The sequence below is a fragment of the Choloepus didactylus genome, chromosome 3 (genome assembly GCF_015220235.1).
Source record: "Choloepus didactylus isolate mChoDid1 chromosome 3, mChoDid1.pri, whole genome shotgun sequence".
Taxonomy (NCBI): Eukaryota; Metazoa; Chordata; class Mammalia; order Pilosa; family Megalonychidae; genus Choloepus; species Choloepus didactylus.
In genome coordinates, this window is record NC_051309.1 from 107,498,901 (window position 1) to 107,513,555 (window position 14,655).

The window sequence follows — 14,655 nt, forward strand, 5'->3', positions numbered from 1 at the left end:
AAGAAGCTGAAGGTCAGTGGAACCCAGAAGGGAAGGGAGAGGCCAGGAGAAGCTGCCATGTTCATTGCCATGTGACAGAGAAGCCCAGGACAAAGGATCACTGGAAGCCAGCCCCAGAACCCCTGTCTTTGGGAAGAATGCATTACCTTGATGATGCCTTGATTTGGATTTTTTCTTGGCCTCAAAAACCATGAACCATTAAATTCCCATTGTTTAAGCTAACTTATTGCATGGTATTTGCTTGAGCTGCCAAGGTAACTGATTCAGTTTTTGGTACCAAGAAAGTGGGATGCTGCTATCACATGTACCAAAAACTGTGGAATCAGCTTTTGAATTGAGTAATGTGTAGAGGCTGGAAGAATTATGAGGTGCTTGATAAAAAAATCCTAGATTGCTTTGAAGAGACTATTGGTGGAATTATGGATACTAAAGGTACTTCAGATGAAGCCTGCTCCACTCCAGTTTGCTAATGTTTCCTTTTTGCAAAATACCAGAAATGGATTGGCTTTTATAAAGGGGGTTTATTTGGTTATAAAGTTATAGTCTTAAAGCCATAAAATGTCCAAAGTAAGGCATCAACCACAGGGTACCTTCACTGAAGGATAGCCATTGGTATCTGGAAAACCTCTGTTAGCTCGGAAGACACGTGGCTGGCATCTGCTTGCTCCTGGGTTGGGTTTCAAAATGGCATTCTCCAAAATGTTGCTCTTGGGGCATTTTGTCCTCTCTTAGCTGCAGCTGCTCTTCAAAATGTCACTCTCAGTTGCTCTGCGTCTGGTCCTGTGTGGCTCCTTTTAAAGTACTCCAGTGATCCAATTAAGACCCACTCTGAATGGGTGGGGCAACTCTTCCATGGAAATAATCCAATGAAAGGTCTCACCCACAGTTGATTGAGTCACATCTCTATGGAATTACTGAACCAATAGATTCCAACCTAATCAACACTAATACATCTGCCACCACAAGACTGCATCAAAGAATATGGCTTTTGGCGGGACATAATATATCCAAACTAGCATAAGGCCTTAGAAGGAAATGATGAATGTGTTATTGGAAACTGGAGAAAAGATGATCCTTGTTTTAACATGGCAGAGAACTTGGGGAAATTGAGTTCTGATGTCAGATGGAAAGCAGAAATTGAAAGTGATGAACTTGGATATTTAGCTGAGATTTCCAAGCTAAATGTGGAAAGTGCAGCCTTGTTTCTCCTTGCAGCTTATAGTGAAATGAGAGAGGAAAGGGATAAGCTGAGGACTGAACTATTAAGCACAAAGAAACCAGAAATTGATGGTTTGGAAAATTCTAATCCTACCCAGATAGTATGCTCTGAGACTGGGGCCAGAAATGGCTCTACCAGGGACATTCCTGAGCTTCCAGAAAGCGAGTCCCTGGAGAATAGGGCTCCATGTGAGGTTTTAACCAAACATGGAACCAGTCAGCCATTTCAGTGGAAGTTAGGATTAGAAAAGCAAGATTGGACTGTCAGACCTTGAAATCCAGTGAAGTTTTCCCTGCTGGGTTTCAGAATTGTTTGGAACCCATAACCCCTGTTTCCTTCCAATTTCTCCCAATTTGAATGGAAATGTCTATACTATGCCTGTCCCTACATTGTATATTGGAAATAGATAACTTGTTTTCTAGATTTCATGGGTCCACAATGGGGTGGGGGAATTGTGCCCTAGGAGAGGGCACACCCATAACTGATTTTGATGAGACTTTGTACTCAGCATTGTCACTGAAATGACTTGCTGAGTTGTAATAGAATGAATTTATTTTGCATGTGGAAAGAATATATATTTTTGGGGTCTAGAGGGTGGAGTGTGGTGGGTTGGAGCTATATATCCCAGAAAAATATGTTCCTAACTTAATCTATTCCTGTGGGTGTGAATCCATTGTAAGTAGGACCTTTTAATGTGGTTCCTCAGTTAAGGTGTGGTGCAGCTCAATCAGTGTGGGTCTTAATCCTATTACTGGAGTCCTTTATAAGTAGAAGGAAATTCATACATATGGAGATTAAGGCATGGGAAGCAAGAAGCTGAATGTCAAGGGAACCTGGAAGAGAAGGGAGAGGTCAGGAGAGGCCGCCATTTGCATTGCCGTGTGGCAGGGAGCCCAAGACCAGGTTCACTGGCTGGCAACTCCAGAACACCGCAGTCTTTGTGGAGAAAGCATCATCTTGATGATGCTTTGATTTGACTTTCTTCTGGCCTCAAAACCTTTTCCCATAGTTAAGTCAACCATTGCATGGTATTTGCTTGAGCAGCCAATAGTTTAGCTAAACTAAAATACTGCCTTTGTTAATTTTATGTCTTATAACTCCACTTCTGCAGATGGAATTCCTACTTTTCACTCATTGCTCATGTCAGAAATCCTCTTCCAAATGAAACCTCTCCTGATTCCTCCACCCTTACATAGTTTTTTCCCTCTTTTGATCATCCAGAGAAATTGGAATGTCTTTTACATTGCCCATTTTACTCTGCCTTTTAATCTGAAATTTTGTAATCTTTCTTTTTTTAAATTTTTTACTGAAATATATTCACATAACATACAACCATCCAAAGTATAAAACAGTTGTTCACAGTGTCATCATATAGTTGCTTATTCATCACCGCAATCAATTTTTGAACATTTTCATTACTCCAAAAAATAAAAATAAGAATAAAAATAAAAGCAAAAAGAACACCAAAAAACATCCCATACTCCTCCTCTCCCATATTGCTCATTTACTTTTTGTCCACTTTTTTCCTACTCATTTGTCCATACACTGGGTAAAGGGAGTGTGAGCCATAAGTTTTTCATGATAACACAGTCACACTGTATAAGCTATATAGTTACACGCTCCACTTCAAGAATCAAGGATACTGGACTGCAGTTCAACAGTTTCAGATAGTTCCTTCTAACTATTTTAGTAAACTAAAACCTAAAAAGGGATACATATGTAATACATAAGAGTTATCTCCAGAATGACCTCTTAACTCCATTTGAAATCTCTCAGCTTCTGAAATGATATTTTGTTTCATTGCTGTTCCCCCTTTTGGTCCAGAAGTCTCTCTCAGTCACATGATGCAGGGTCCAGGCTCATCCCCGGGAGCCAAGTCCTACATTTCCAGGGAGATTTATACTCCTGGGAGTCATGTCCCACGTAGTGGGGGAGGGCAGTGAGTTTACCTGCTGAGTTGCACATAGAGAGAGGCCATGGCTGTGCAACAAAAAAGGTTCTCTGGGGGTGACTCAGGCACAATTATGAGTAGGCTTAGCCTCTCCTTTATAGTAACAAGCTTCATAAGGGCAAGCCCCAAGATCGAGGTCTGGCCTACTAAGCTGGTGGTCCCCAATGCTGTGAGAATATCAGGAATTCCCCAGCTGGGGAAGTTGAATATTTCCACATTTGCCCCCAAGTCCCTCAAGGGGGATTTGCAAATACTTTTTATTCTCTGTCCAAATTACTCTGGGTTGTATTGGGGCTTCATACTATCCTGTACAAACCAGCGAGTTCTCACTCCCCAGTCAAGGTTCCATTTAATTATGGTATTTGAGTAAATTGACCATACAAATCAAATTATATAGTGTGCTACAGAAAATATGGATTTTGCACCAAATCAGTATCTCTTCCTTTGGTTCCACACAGAAGCCAAAGTTTTAACACATGGTTAATATCATCCTCTACTCTTTAGTCTGATCTACCCCAATCTCAACCAAGTTCATTTTGGTCATATCTCTAATCAAAGTCTAATCTCCTTTTCAGCCTCTTTAACAGTTGATTCATGGGGCAATGCCAAAATTCACAACTGCCAATCTCTGGCTCTGAGTCCCAGGTGCCACACAGATACCCAAAGCTCCAAGGACCAACCACATCACACACAAACAGCTCAGCATCTCAAAATTTAGAAATAACTGTTACAACTCATGGATAGATGTGACTGCTGTAAGAGCTTACAATCTAGGAACCTTTACATAAGCCTTCCCTGATAACCCATGCTCCCAGATTCAATTCTGAGAGTTTGCATATTATTATTAGTCCGTATTAGTGAGGTATTATCAGGTTTTTCTTTTCATTTCACTCAACCTACTGTCCTCATGGTCCATTCACTTAGTTGCATACCTCACAACTTCATTCCTTCTTGCCGCTCCCTCAGGTAAAAACATTCTTATAATCATACACTGAATTACACTCATTGACCACTCTAGGTTTCACTAAGTTATACAGTCCCAGTCTTTATCTTCTATCTTTCCTTCTGGTGTCATACAGATATGTAGCCTTCCTCTTTCAACCATATTCACAGTCATCTTTTTTCAGTGTACTTACAATATTGTGCTACCATGACACAATATTGTGCTATCCATTTCTATAGCTACACAATCAATCCTCTAGAACATTCTATACTCCTTCAACATTAAATGCCCCATCTCTACCTTCTTTCTATCTCCTGATACCTTCATTTCTACATTCTTCTCCAAAACTCTCTCTCCTGTCTTTTCCTATCTGTCTGTAGAACTCCCTTTAGTATTTCTTGTAGAGGAGGTCTCCTGTTCAAGAAGTCTCTCAGTTGAATATTCAACTTCCCCAGCTGGGGAATTCCTGATATTCTCACAGCATTGGGGACCACCAGCTTAGTAGGCCAGACCTCGATCTTGGGGCTTGCCCTTATGAAGCTTGTTACTATAAAGGAGAGGCTAAGAACTGAGAGTTCAAGAATGAACTCTGTTTATCTGTAAATATTTTAACTCTTCCTCGTTTTTGAAGGACAGTTTTGCCAGATATAGGATCCTTGGCTGGCAGTTTTTCTCATTCAGTGTCTTGGAATATGTCATACCACTGCCTTCTTGCCTCCATGGTTTCTGCTGAGAAATCTGCACATAGTCTTATCAAGCCTCCCTTGTATGTGATGGATTGTTTTTCTCTTGCTGCTTTCAGAATCCTCTCTTTGCCTTTGACATTTGACAGTCTGATTAGTAAGTGTCTTGGAGAAGGTCTATTTAGATCAATTCTGTTTGGGGTATGCTGTGCTTCTTGGACCTGTAGTTTTCTGTCTTTCATAAGAGTTGGGAAATTTTCATTGATTATTTCTTCTATTATTCTTTCTGCTGCCTTTCCCTTCTTTTCTCCTTCAGAGATAACTATACATGCATATTCATGCACTTTCTGTTGTCATTCAGTTCCCTGAGACCCTGTTCATATTTTTCCATTCTTTTCTCTATCTGTTCATTTGTGTGCAGGATTTCAGATGTCCTGTCCTTCGGCTCCCTGATCCTTTCTTCTGCCTCTCCAAGTCTGCTTTTGTATGTCTCCATTGTGTTTTTCATCTCTTCTATTGTGCCTTTCATTCCCATAAGTTCTGCCATTTGTTTTTGCAAGCTTATGAATTCTTCCTTATGATCACCCAGTGTCTTCTTTACATCCTTCAACTATTTTGTCATATTCTTTCTCCACTTGTTGATTTGATTTAAAAGATTTGTTTGAACATCTATAATTAGTTGTTTCAACCCCTGAATCTCATCTGAGGTGTTAGTTTCTTCCTTTGACTGGGCCATATCTTCCCATTTCCTGATGTGGCTCATGTTTTTTTGCTGTCTAGGCATCTGATTTTCTGGATTGGTTTATGCTAGAGGTTGTTTTCTCTCTTTTGCCTAAGGTTTTCTTGTTGGTTGACTTTGATCTCTATCTTTTCTTTGTTTCTCTCCCTGGCCAGTTATCAGATTGGCTTTGCTGCCTAATCTTTCCCCCCAAATCAGGTGCCAACAATGGCCTGCCACAGGGATGGGAGGTAGGCACTGGGCACCCCAGCAGGTTCACTGTGTGTGGTAATATAGATCTGCTGGCTTCCAATGGTGCTATTTTCCACCAAATAAAAAGTTCTGGGTTTATTTTGGAGCCATGCTTTAACAGTTGGGATTTTTCTATTTCTCAGCTGAAACAGGGCTGGGTTTCCATAGAGGGTGTGTAGACCAGCACCTGTGCTCCTAAGAAAGAGTCTGAAGCATCTTTTAAAAAGCATTTTACTTACCTTGCACTTTCTGGACTGTCTAGCAGATGGTGATGTCCAGTAACTTCATCATCCTCACAGGCTGCTTTGCCTCCAAGCACAGGCTCTGTCTGACCCAGCAGAGCTGAAACTGCAGGATTCCTATGCCGTCACTTTGCCAGCCAAAATCTGGCTTGACATGGGGCTCCACCTGTGGCAAAGTACTCCCTCAGCCGACCCAGTGCTCCAGCTATCTTCAAGGCAAGGAGATGACCACCAGCTGCTGCTTCCCTCAAGGGTGGTGAAAGGCTTTCAGACACAGGGCTGGAAACACAGTGTCTGTCCATGTTTTCTCAGTCTCTTTGTGCTTCAAAGATATGGGCCTTGAAATGTCCTCCCCTGTCCACCAGGACTTCAAACAGTGAGGGTATTTTTCACTGCTGGTAGAGATTTTAAAATCTGTGTCCTTGGTGGAAAGGCTCCTGTCTGCTGATTCTGTGCCTCAGAGACTGAGTGAGGGGGAAGAGAGGGGACCGGCTGGTCTGGGTTGGAAGATCCTACGTGATGTTTCTCCTCTTTCTTCAGTTCAGCATTTGCAGGGGCTTTCTCCAGTCTATATCCTCCTCCAGAGTTTCAAAAATTGTCCTTTTTTTGGTTCAATCTCTGGAGAGAAGTTTTCAGTAGCTGTTTATGTCACCATGTTGATGACATCACCTCCCAATTTTGTAGTCTTTCTTGTTTAAGTACAAAGACTTATTCATCTCATTATCATTATCATTATTCAATTATTCAATGATTCCACATATATTAGATGAATCCACTTGAGGTATAGTGTGTTGTGAGGTAATGTGTACTTGGGTTATGTATTAGAGAAAAGAGAAAGACCCTAACTTCAATCTTATAGGAGAAATAGGACTGACATTATGCAATCTACAGAAATATATATCCATGATACAGTAATTTTAAACATGTATTGAAGAAAGAAGGATTCCTGGAAGTTGATCTGGAACTTTAAAGGACAGTATTATTTAGGAGAGCTGGAGGAAAATAGAGGGAAGAAATAGTTTTTCCAGAAAAGCTAGTAATTCAATTAAATCCAAGTTTGGCCAATATCTTATTAATTGATTTAATTGAATTCAACCTGTGTTTCTTCAATGTGCATTGTTAAGCCATCTAAAAGTTCAGTGACCCATATTGTTAAGTGACTTTTGTTTTCCTGGAGGGATTTTGCAGAGCAAACAGAACTGGGTTGATAATTTAAAAAGACATGTCAATTTTATGCTGGTGAGGAGATACTGAATTCAGATACCATAATAATAATAACCAGTTACAGAACATTTGCTGAAAACCAAAAGCAGTTTTGCCATGAAAGGGTGGCCTTGCCTGAGAGCAATAAATCTGGCTAATGACATGTGCTTCCTTAACTGCTGTTTCCCTCCCACTCTCCTCCCAGGAGGAAACTCAGGGTTTTGCAAGTGCTCTCACAGTCCCAGACCAATGTGACCTCTGCTTGTGTGGTTATTGTCATAGTGTTAGATTCTGTTATTTGTTAGGTTGCTCATATTTGTTGATTTGTTAATGCAATTACAATTTCTTACCAAAATATTTGCTGAGGGGTTAGGAAAATGTGAGGAAATGGAAAATATTTTTAAAGATCCAGAGGAAAATCTCTTTATGAATGTTTCTTTATACAGGCCCTCCAGTTCTTGACCTCATTTCCCGAAATCTCAGTCTGCATCTCTCCTTGTACCCTCCACAACCCTTTACTGTGATAATATTCAACCACCCTTTGAGGAATCCAACCCCAATGGTGCCGCTCCCTGAACCTACTTTACTTTTAAAAATCATTCCCCTGGTGGGAGCGAAGCGGTAGCTGGGTTGCTCTCAGGGCCCTCGCTGTTTCAGTCACCCCATCGGGCTTCCTAGCAGCTGCCTAGCGGAAAAACAAGAAAAGATGTCTGAATATTTTCGAGTAACGGAAGATGAGAATGATGAGCCTATTGAGATACCGTCAGAAGATGATGGGACAGTGCTTCTGCCCACAGTTACTGCCCAGTTTCCGGGGGCATGTGGTCTGCACTACAGGAATCCAGTGTCTCAGTGTATGAGAGGTGTTTGGCTAGTAGAAGGAATTCTGCATGCACCTGATGCCAGCTGGGGAAATCTGGTGTACGTTGTCAACTATCCCAAAGATAACAAAAGAAAAATGGATGAAACTGATGCTTCATCAGTGATGAAGGTGAAAAGAGCAGTCCAGAAAACATCTGATTTAATAGTGTTGGGCCTTCCATGGAAAACCACTGAACAAGATCTAAAAGAATATTTTAGTACCTTGGAGAAGTTCTTATGGTGCAGGTCAAGAAAGATATTACAACTGGTCATTCAAAAGGGTTTGGCTTTGTTCGTTTTACGGAATACGAAACCCAGGTGAAAGTAATGTCACAGCGACATACGATAGATGGATGATGGTGTGACTGTAAACTTTCTAATTCTAAGCAAAGCCCAGATGAGCCTTTGAGAAGCAGGAAGGTGTTCGTTGGGCATTGTACAGAGGACATGACTGCTGATGAGTTGCAGCAGTTCTTTTGCCAGTATGGAGAAGTGGTAGATGTCTTTATCCCCAAACCATTCAGGGCTTTTGCCTTTGTTACATTTGCAGATGATCAGGTTGCCCAGTCTCTTTGTGGAGAGGACTTGATCATTAAAGGAATCAGTGTACATATATCCAATGCTGAACCTAAGCACAATAGCAATAGACAGTTAGAAAGAAGTGGAAGATTTGGTGGTAATCCAGGTGGCTTTGGGAATCAGGGTGGATTTGGTAACAGTAGGGGGGTTGGAGCTGGGTTGGGGAACAAAGTGGTAACATGGGCGGAGGGATGAACTTTGGCGCTTTCAGCATTAATCCAGCAATGATGGCTGCAGCCCAGGCAGTGTTGCAGAGCAGCTGGGGTATGATGGGGATGTTAGCCAGCCAGCAGAACTAGTCAGGCTCATCAGGGAATAACCAAAGCCAAGGCAACATGCAGAGGGAGCCAAATCAGGCCTTTGGTTCTGGAAATAACTCTTACAGTGGCTGTAATTCTGGTGTAGCAATTGGTTGGGGATCAGCATCAAATGCAGGGTCAGGCAGTGGTTTTAATGGAGGCTTTGGCTCAAGCATGGATTCCAAATCTTCTGGCTGGGGAATGTAGACAGTGGGTTGTGGTTAGTTGGTATAGACTGGTGGGAATAAAAAATTTTCTAAACTCATGGTAAGTATATTGTAAAATACATATGTACTAAATTTTTTCAGAATTGGTTTGTTCAGTGTGGAGTATATTCAGCAGTATTTTTGACATTTTTCTTTAGAAAAAGGAAGAACTAAAGGAATTTTATAAGTTTTGTTACCTAAAGAGTTGAAATGTTGAGTGGTTGAAAGTGAATTGCTGTTTGCCTGTTTCGTGAACCAACACTACAATTGATATCAAAAGGTTTCTTCTGTAATATTTTATCTCTGGACTTTTTAAGTGAATTCTTTGCATGTTCCAAATGGAAGCCATTGAGTAGAACTACATTACTTTCTCCTTGTTTTAATTTGAACCCCACCATATGGATTTTTCCTTAGGAAAATCTCCTTTTTGGAGATTATGGTGTCACAATGTTTGGTTCTTTTGTTTTTGTTTTTTAACACTTGTCTCCCCTCATATACAAAAGTACAATATGAAGCCTTCATTTAATCTCTGCAGTTCATCTCATTTCAAATGTTTATGGAAGAAGCACTTCACTGAAAGTAGTGCTGTAAATATTCTGCCATAGGAGTACTTCTGTCTACATGCTTTCTCATTCAAGAATTCGTCATCACTCTGCACAGGCTGCGTCTTTGACAGTGGGTGTTCCATTTTTATCTGCTACTCTTTATTTCATGGAGTTGTATCAACGCTATGAACGCAAGGCTGTGATATGGAACCAGAAGGCTGTTTGAACTTTTGAAACCTTGTGTGGGATTGATGGTGGTGCCGAGGCATGAAAGGCTAGTATGAGCGAGAAAAAGGAGAGAGCACATGCAGAGACTTGGTGGTGCATAATGGATATTTTTTAACTTGGCGAGATGTGTCTCTCAATCCTGTGGCTTTGGTGAGAGAGTGTGCAGAGAGCAATGATAGCAAATAATGTACGAATGTTTTTTGCATTCAAAGGACAGCCACATCTGTTGGAAAACTTTAACTGAGTTTTGTTCTTAGGTAACCCCGTTAGTTGAATGTGTTAAGTGAAACGATACTTGTATTTCCCCCATCCCTTTGTCAACTGCTGTGAATACTGTATGGTGTGTGTTCTCTTCTGTTACTAACATGTAAGTGTGGCAATGTAAACTGAAGCTGATGGGTTGAGAACATGGGCTGAGCTTGTGGTGTGCTTTGCAGGAGTACTTGGAAGCAGAGTTCACCAGTGAGCTCAGGGTGTCTCAAAGAAGGGTGGAAGTTCTCATGTCTGTTAGATACCCATAAGAATGCTGTTTGCTCAGTTCTGTGTCCTGTGCTTGGATGCTTTTTACCTTTCCTGATAATCTTCATTCCTGCACTCTTCTCCAACTCTCTCTCTCCTGTCTTTTCCTATCAGCCTGTAGAACTCCCTTTAGTATTTCTTGTAGTGCCGGTCTCTTATTCACAAACTCTCTCAGTGTCTGTTTGTCTGAAAATGTTTTAATCTCTCCCTCATTTTTGAAGGAAAGTTTTGCTGGATATAGAATTCTTGGTTGGCAGTTTTTCTCTTTCAGTATCTTAAGTATATCATGCCACTGTCTTCTTGCCTCCGTGGTTTCTGCAGAGAAATCTGTACATAGTCTTATTGACCTTCCCTTGTATGTGGTGGATTGCTTTTCTCTTGCTGCTTTCAGATTCCTCTCTTTGTCTTTGACATTGGACAATCTGACCAGTAAGTGTCTTGGAGTAGGTCTATTGGGATCTATTCTATTTGGGGTACATTGTACTTCTTGAATCTCTAATTTTCTGTCTTTTATAAGAGTTGGGAAATTTTCAGTGAATATGTCTTCTATTACTCTTTCTGCCCCTTTTCCCCTCTCTTCTCCTTCTGGGATACCCATAACACGTATATTTGTGTGTTTCATGTTGTCACTCAGCTCCCTAAGACCCTGCTCATATTTTTCCATTTTTTTCACCATCTGTTCTTTTGTGTGTATGAATTCGAATGACCTGTCTTCCAGTTCACTGATCCTTTCTTCTGCCTGTTCAAATGTACTGTTGTGTCCTTCCATTGTGTTTTTCATCTCCTCCATTGTGGCCTTCATTCCCATGAGTTCTGCCATTTGTTTTTTTAAGTTTATGAATTCTTCTTTATGGTCAGCCAGTGTCTTCTTTATATCCTTCAGCTCTTTTGCTATATCTTCCTTCATTTCATCAAATTTATTTAGCATTAGTTGCCTCCACTCCTGTGTCTCAGCTGAGCTATTAGTTTGTTCCTTTGGCTGGTCCATGTTTTCGTGTTTCCTGGTATGGCTTGTTATCTTAAGTTGTCTAGGCATCTGATTTTCTTGATTAGTTTATTTTGGAGCTTGTTTTCTGTCTTTTACCTAGTGGCTTTCTTGTTGGTTAGCTTTGTTCTCTGGCCTCTGTTATTCAGTTCAACTTATTCTAGACCTCTAACTTAGGTTCTATTTAGTTGATCAGAATTTTTCCCCTCTTGTTTTTTCTGTTTCTTGCTCTGCCTCTATGTAACCTTTTTGTGAGTGGGTCTCCTCAGATATGGTCGACCCTAGTCAGATTTTCCCAGTCTAGTGAGGCCCAGGTCTCATTGGAAGGGTATGGAGTTTTCCTGAGAATGAGACCCTCCTATGAGACCTTTAGAATTGGTGCTTTTCCTCTCCTGTCCAGCAGGTGGCGCTGGCCAGCCCGCAGCTCCCCCACCAATGTAAGGAGGTGTGGAGACTTTAGTTCTCCTGGTGACTCTGATCCTGTCAGGGGCGTGGCTGACTAAAGCCGGAAACTGAATTCCAGCCCCTGGGGTCTGAATTCCCAGAAGGAGGACTGCCAGTTGAGCTGGACCTCCCTCCACTCTCTCAGTCCTCAGAACTCCAGTTGTCTCTCAGGGGCACTATTCCCTTCTCCCCTCTCCTCTTTGGGGCCTCTCCAGGTAGATTCCTTGGTCAGCCTGAGTTGCCAATTAAAGACGGGGGTGGAGGCCTTCAGTAGTGAATACGGAATTCAAAGACACTGTGGGTACTCTGTCTCCCCCAAGCCCAGCCTAGTCCCTCAACCTGGGCTTTCCGATAGAAAATAACCACATATATTACTTTTAGATTAAAAAAAAAAAAAAAATAGAAAAGAAATCAAGAAAAAGAAAAAAGGAAAAAAAAAAAGAGTCTCTTTTAAAGGTCTTTCCCCAGCCTGGAAGTTTTGTCAGTGTCAGAATAGAGCATTTAAAGATATGCTTTGGGCTATTGTCTGATAATTACTCTCCAACCGCTTCAGTTCCACCCCTGCTGGGGGCTATTGAAATGCAAAAAGATAAGGGATCAGTGAGAAGCCAGAAGGGACAAAATGTAGGGGGAAAAAAAATGGCTTTTTTGGAGTCTGGGAATGGGTGCCCGCTTTTACGTGCCCCCATTTCTCAGAGCCCAGCCCTTCTTTAGCACCCCAGCTCCCAAAGTTAGTTAATTAATTTGTTAATTAATTCTGCAGTTGAGGCTGGTTTGAGCCTCCCTTCTTGCCCTCAGCAGATTGCTGTTTTTTGTTTTTTTTCTCCCCTTTCAGGGAGCCGGCAGCAAGACAGTCTGTGAGGTCTGGGTGGGGAGGGGCGCCAGACCCCTGGTCCGGGGAACTTACAATGTTCACTGCGATCTCAGCTTTTCCTCCAATTCCAAACTTGTGTCCAATGTGTGACTGGTTACTGGAGACCCCGAAAACACTGTTTCATATAGTTCTTGGGTAATTGCCAGCTGCTCTAGGGGAGAGACGAAATTCTGCTCCTCACCACTCCGCCATCTTGCCCCGCCTCCGCTTGGATGCTTTTTATAAGAGTTGTCAATGTTGGAAATTCTTAAATAAAACTGATTAAAAAAAAAAAAATCATTCCCCTAAGCTTCAGCTGGAAAACTGCCAGAGTTTCAGGAAGTCCTGCATAACAATTTGTGTGGAAGCGGCTTTGGGGCTCCAGATCTGGAATGGATTTGGGTCCTCCATGTGGGTTCTTCTGAGTGACATTTTTGCTAGTTTGTACAGCAAGAACCCTTGTTTCTTTTACTGTTGAACTAATTTTTATTATGTGTATATAGCATACACACATCTATATATACATGATAAAATTTTATGAAATTTAAAATTTTATTAATTAATAAAATTAATTCTGGAAGAATATGTGGTATAAAACTATACTGAGGAGAGGAAGAGAAGACTCTTTGATTCCTTCACTTAGCATGAGGCCCTCACTCAGCCCCTGTGAGCCTGCAAGTCATTCGATGCAGGCTGAACCAACTTCTCCCTTGGGCCAGTTCAGAGCACTAATTAATTTTATGGAGCCACTTGACTCTTCAATGGTGTTGCCCTGATTTCCAGAAAAGAGACACCGAAGTGTCTACTCTCTGAAGGACTCAATTAAATCCTAGCGAAAAGAACTTTGTTTCCACAAAAGTCTAACTGTCCTTGATAGATTCATTGTTATGATAGAAGGTTGTTCCTGTTATAATAAGTTTGCTCTTTAAATTATTGGCTAAGTTAAACCTTTCGTAGTTTGACTTTATTTACGGAGAAGAAATTAACCCTCACTGAGTGCCTAGTGAGTATCAGGCACTTGGCACCCTTGATTTAATCCTTACGACATTACTGATTTAATCTTTACTGCAACCCTGGGAGGTAGATATTGTGTTCCCTATTAGCAAATAAGGTAAAATAATTAACTCATTTGAAACCATTCAGTTATCAACCAAGGGAGCAGGAATTTGATGTAAGTTCTATTTGACTACAAAGTTCACTTTTTAATCTTCTATTCAAGCTATTGCTTTTGAAAGGTTTAATGTGTTTGATGTAATTTGGGCTCTGTAGTTTCCCTTCTCCTGCTATTTTCTGTAAATAGAATTTTGACCTCCAGAATACTGCTCAATTTACTTTTATTCTTGTTTAGTTAATAATTACTATACAGAATTACTACTCTAAATCTTAGAATGCAGGAAAAAAGACCATTTTTTTCATCTTTAGATGAATGTAAGATAACAAATTAAAGTAGTGTATAATTATTTTAGCATTGGGATACCAGGCAAATATAATTCTTTCTTATTCTTATTTCAGCTTAAATATCACTTCTTCAAGATAGCCTTCCCCAAATCTCTCATATCAGATCCAGGCTCCTTGTGTTACATGTTCAAAGCTCCTTGTACTTTTCCTTCACAGTACTTTTAACTTTCACTATCAAGTATGGTGTTGCTCAGTTGTATCTCTGTTTCACCTTGTGGTTTGTCTAGGGGAGATACTCTGTGCAGCATTTAAATGGATTTACAATAATTCTTAGGATTGGCTTACAATGTAAGCTCTAACTATATCACAGCAGGGAAACCATCACAGAATGAACCTGTGCTATCCGAGGCTGGGTCAACATAATGGGTGTTTCCTCAGGAGAAAATGAAGGTCAGAGGCTTGAAGAGACCACTGAAAGAAACACTGAGTTGCTGAACATTACATATATTTTATGGCATATTAACAAA

General features: G+C 40.9%; 1 pseudogene; it reads left to right on the forward strand.

Annotated features, from left to right (window-relative positions):
- Positions 1-7,917: 7,917 nt before the first annotated feature.
- On the forward strand, positions 7,918-9,319 carry LOC119528738 (annotated as a pseudogene).
- The last annotated feature ends 5,336 nt before the right edge of the window (positions 9,320-14,655 follow it).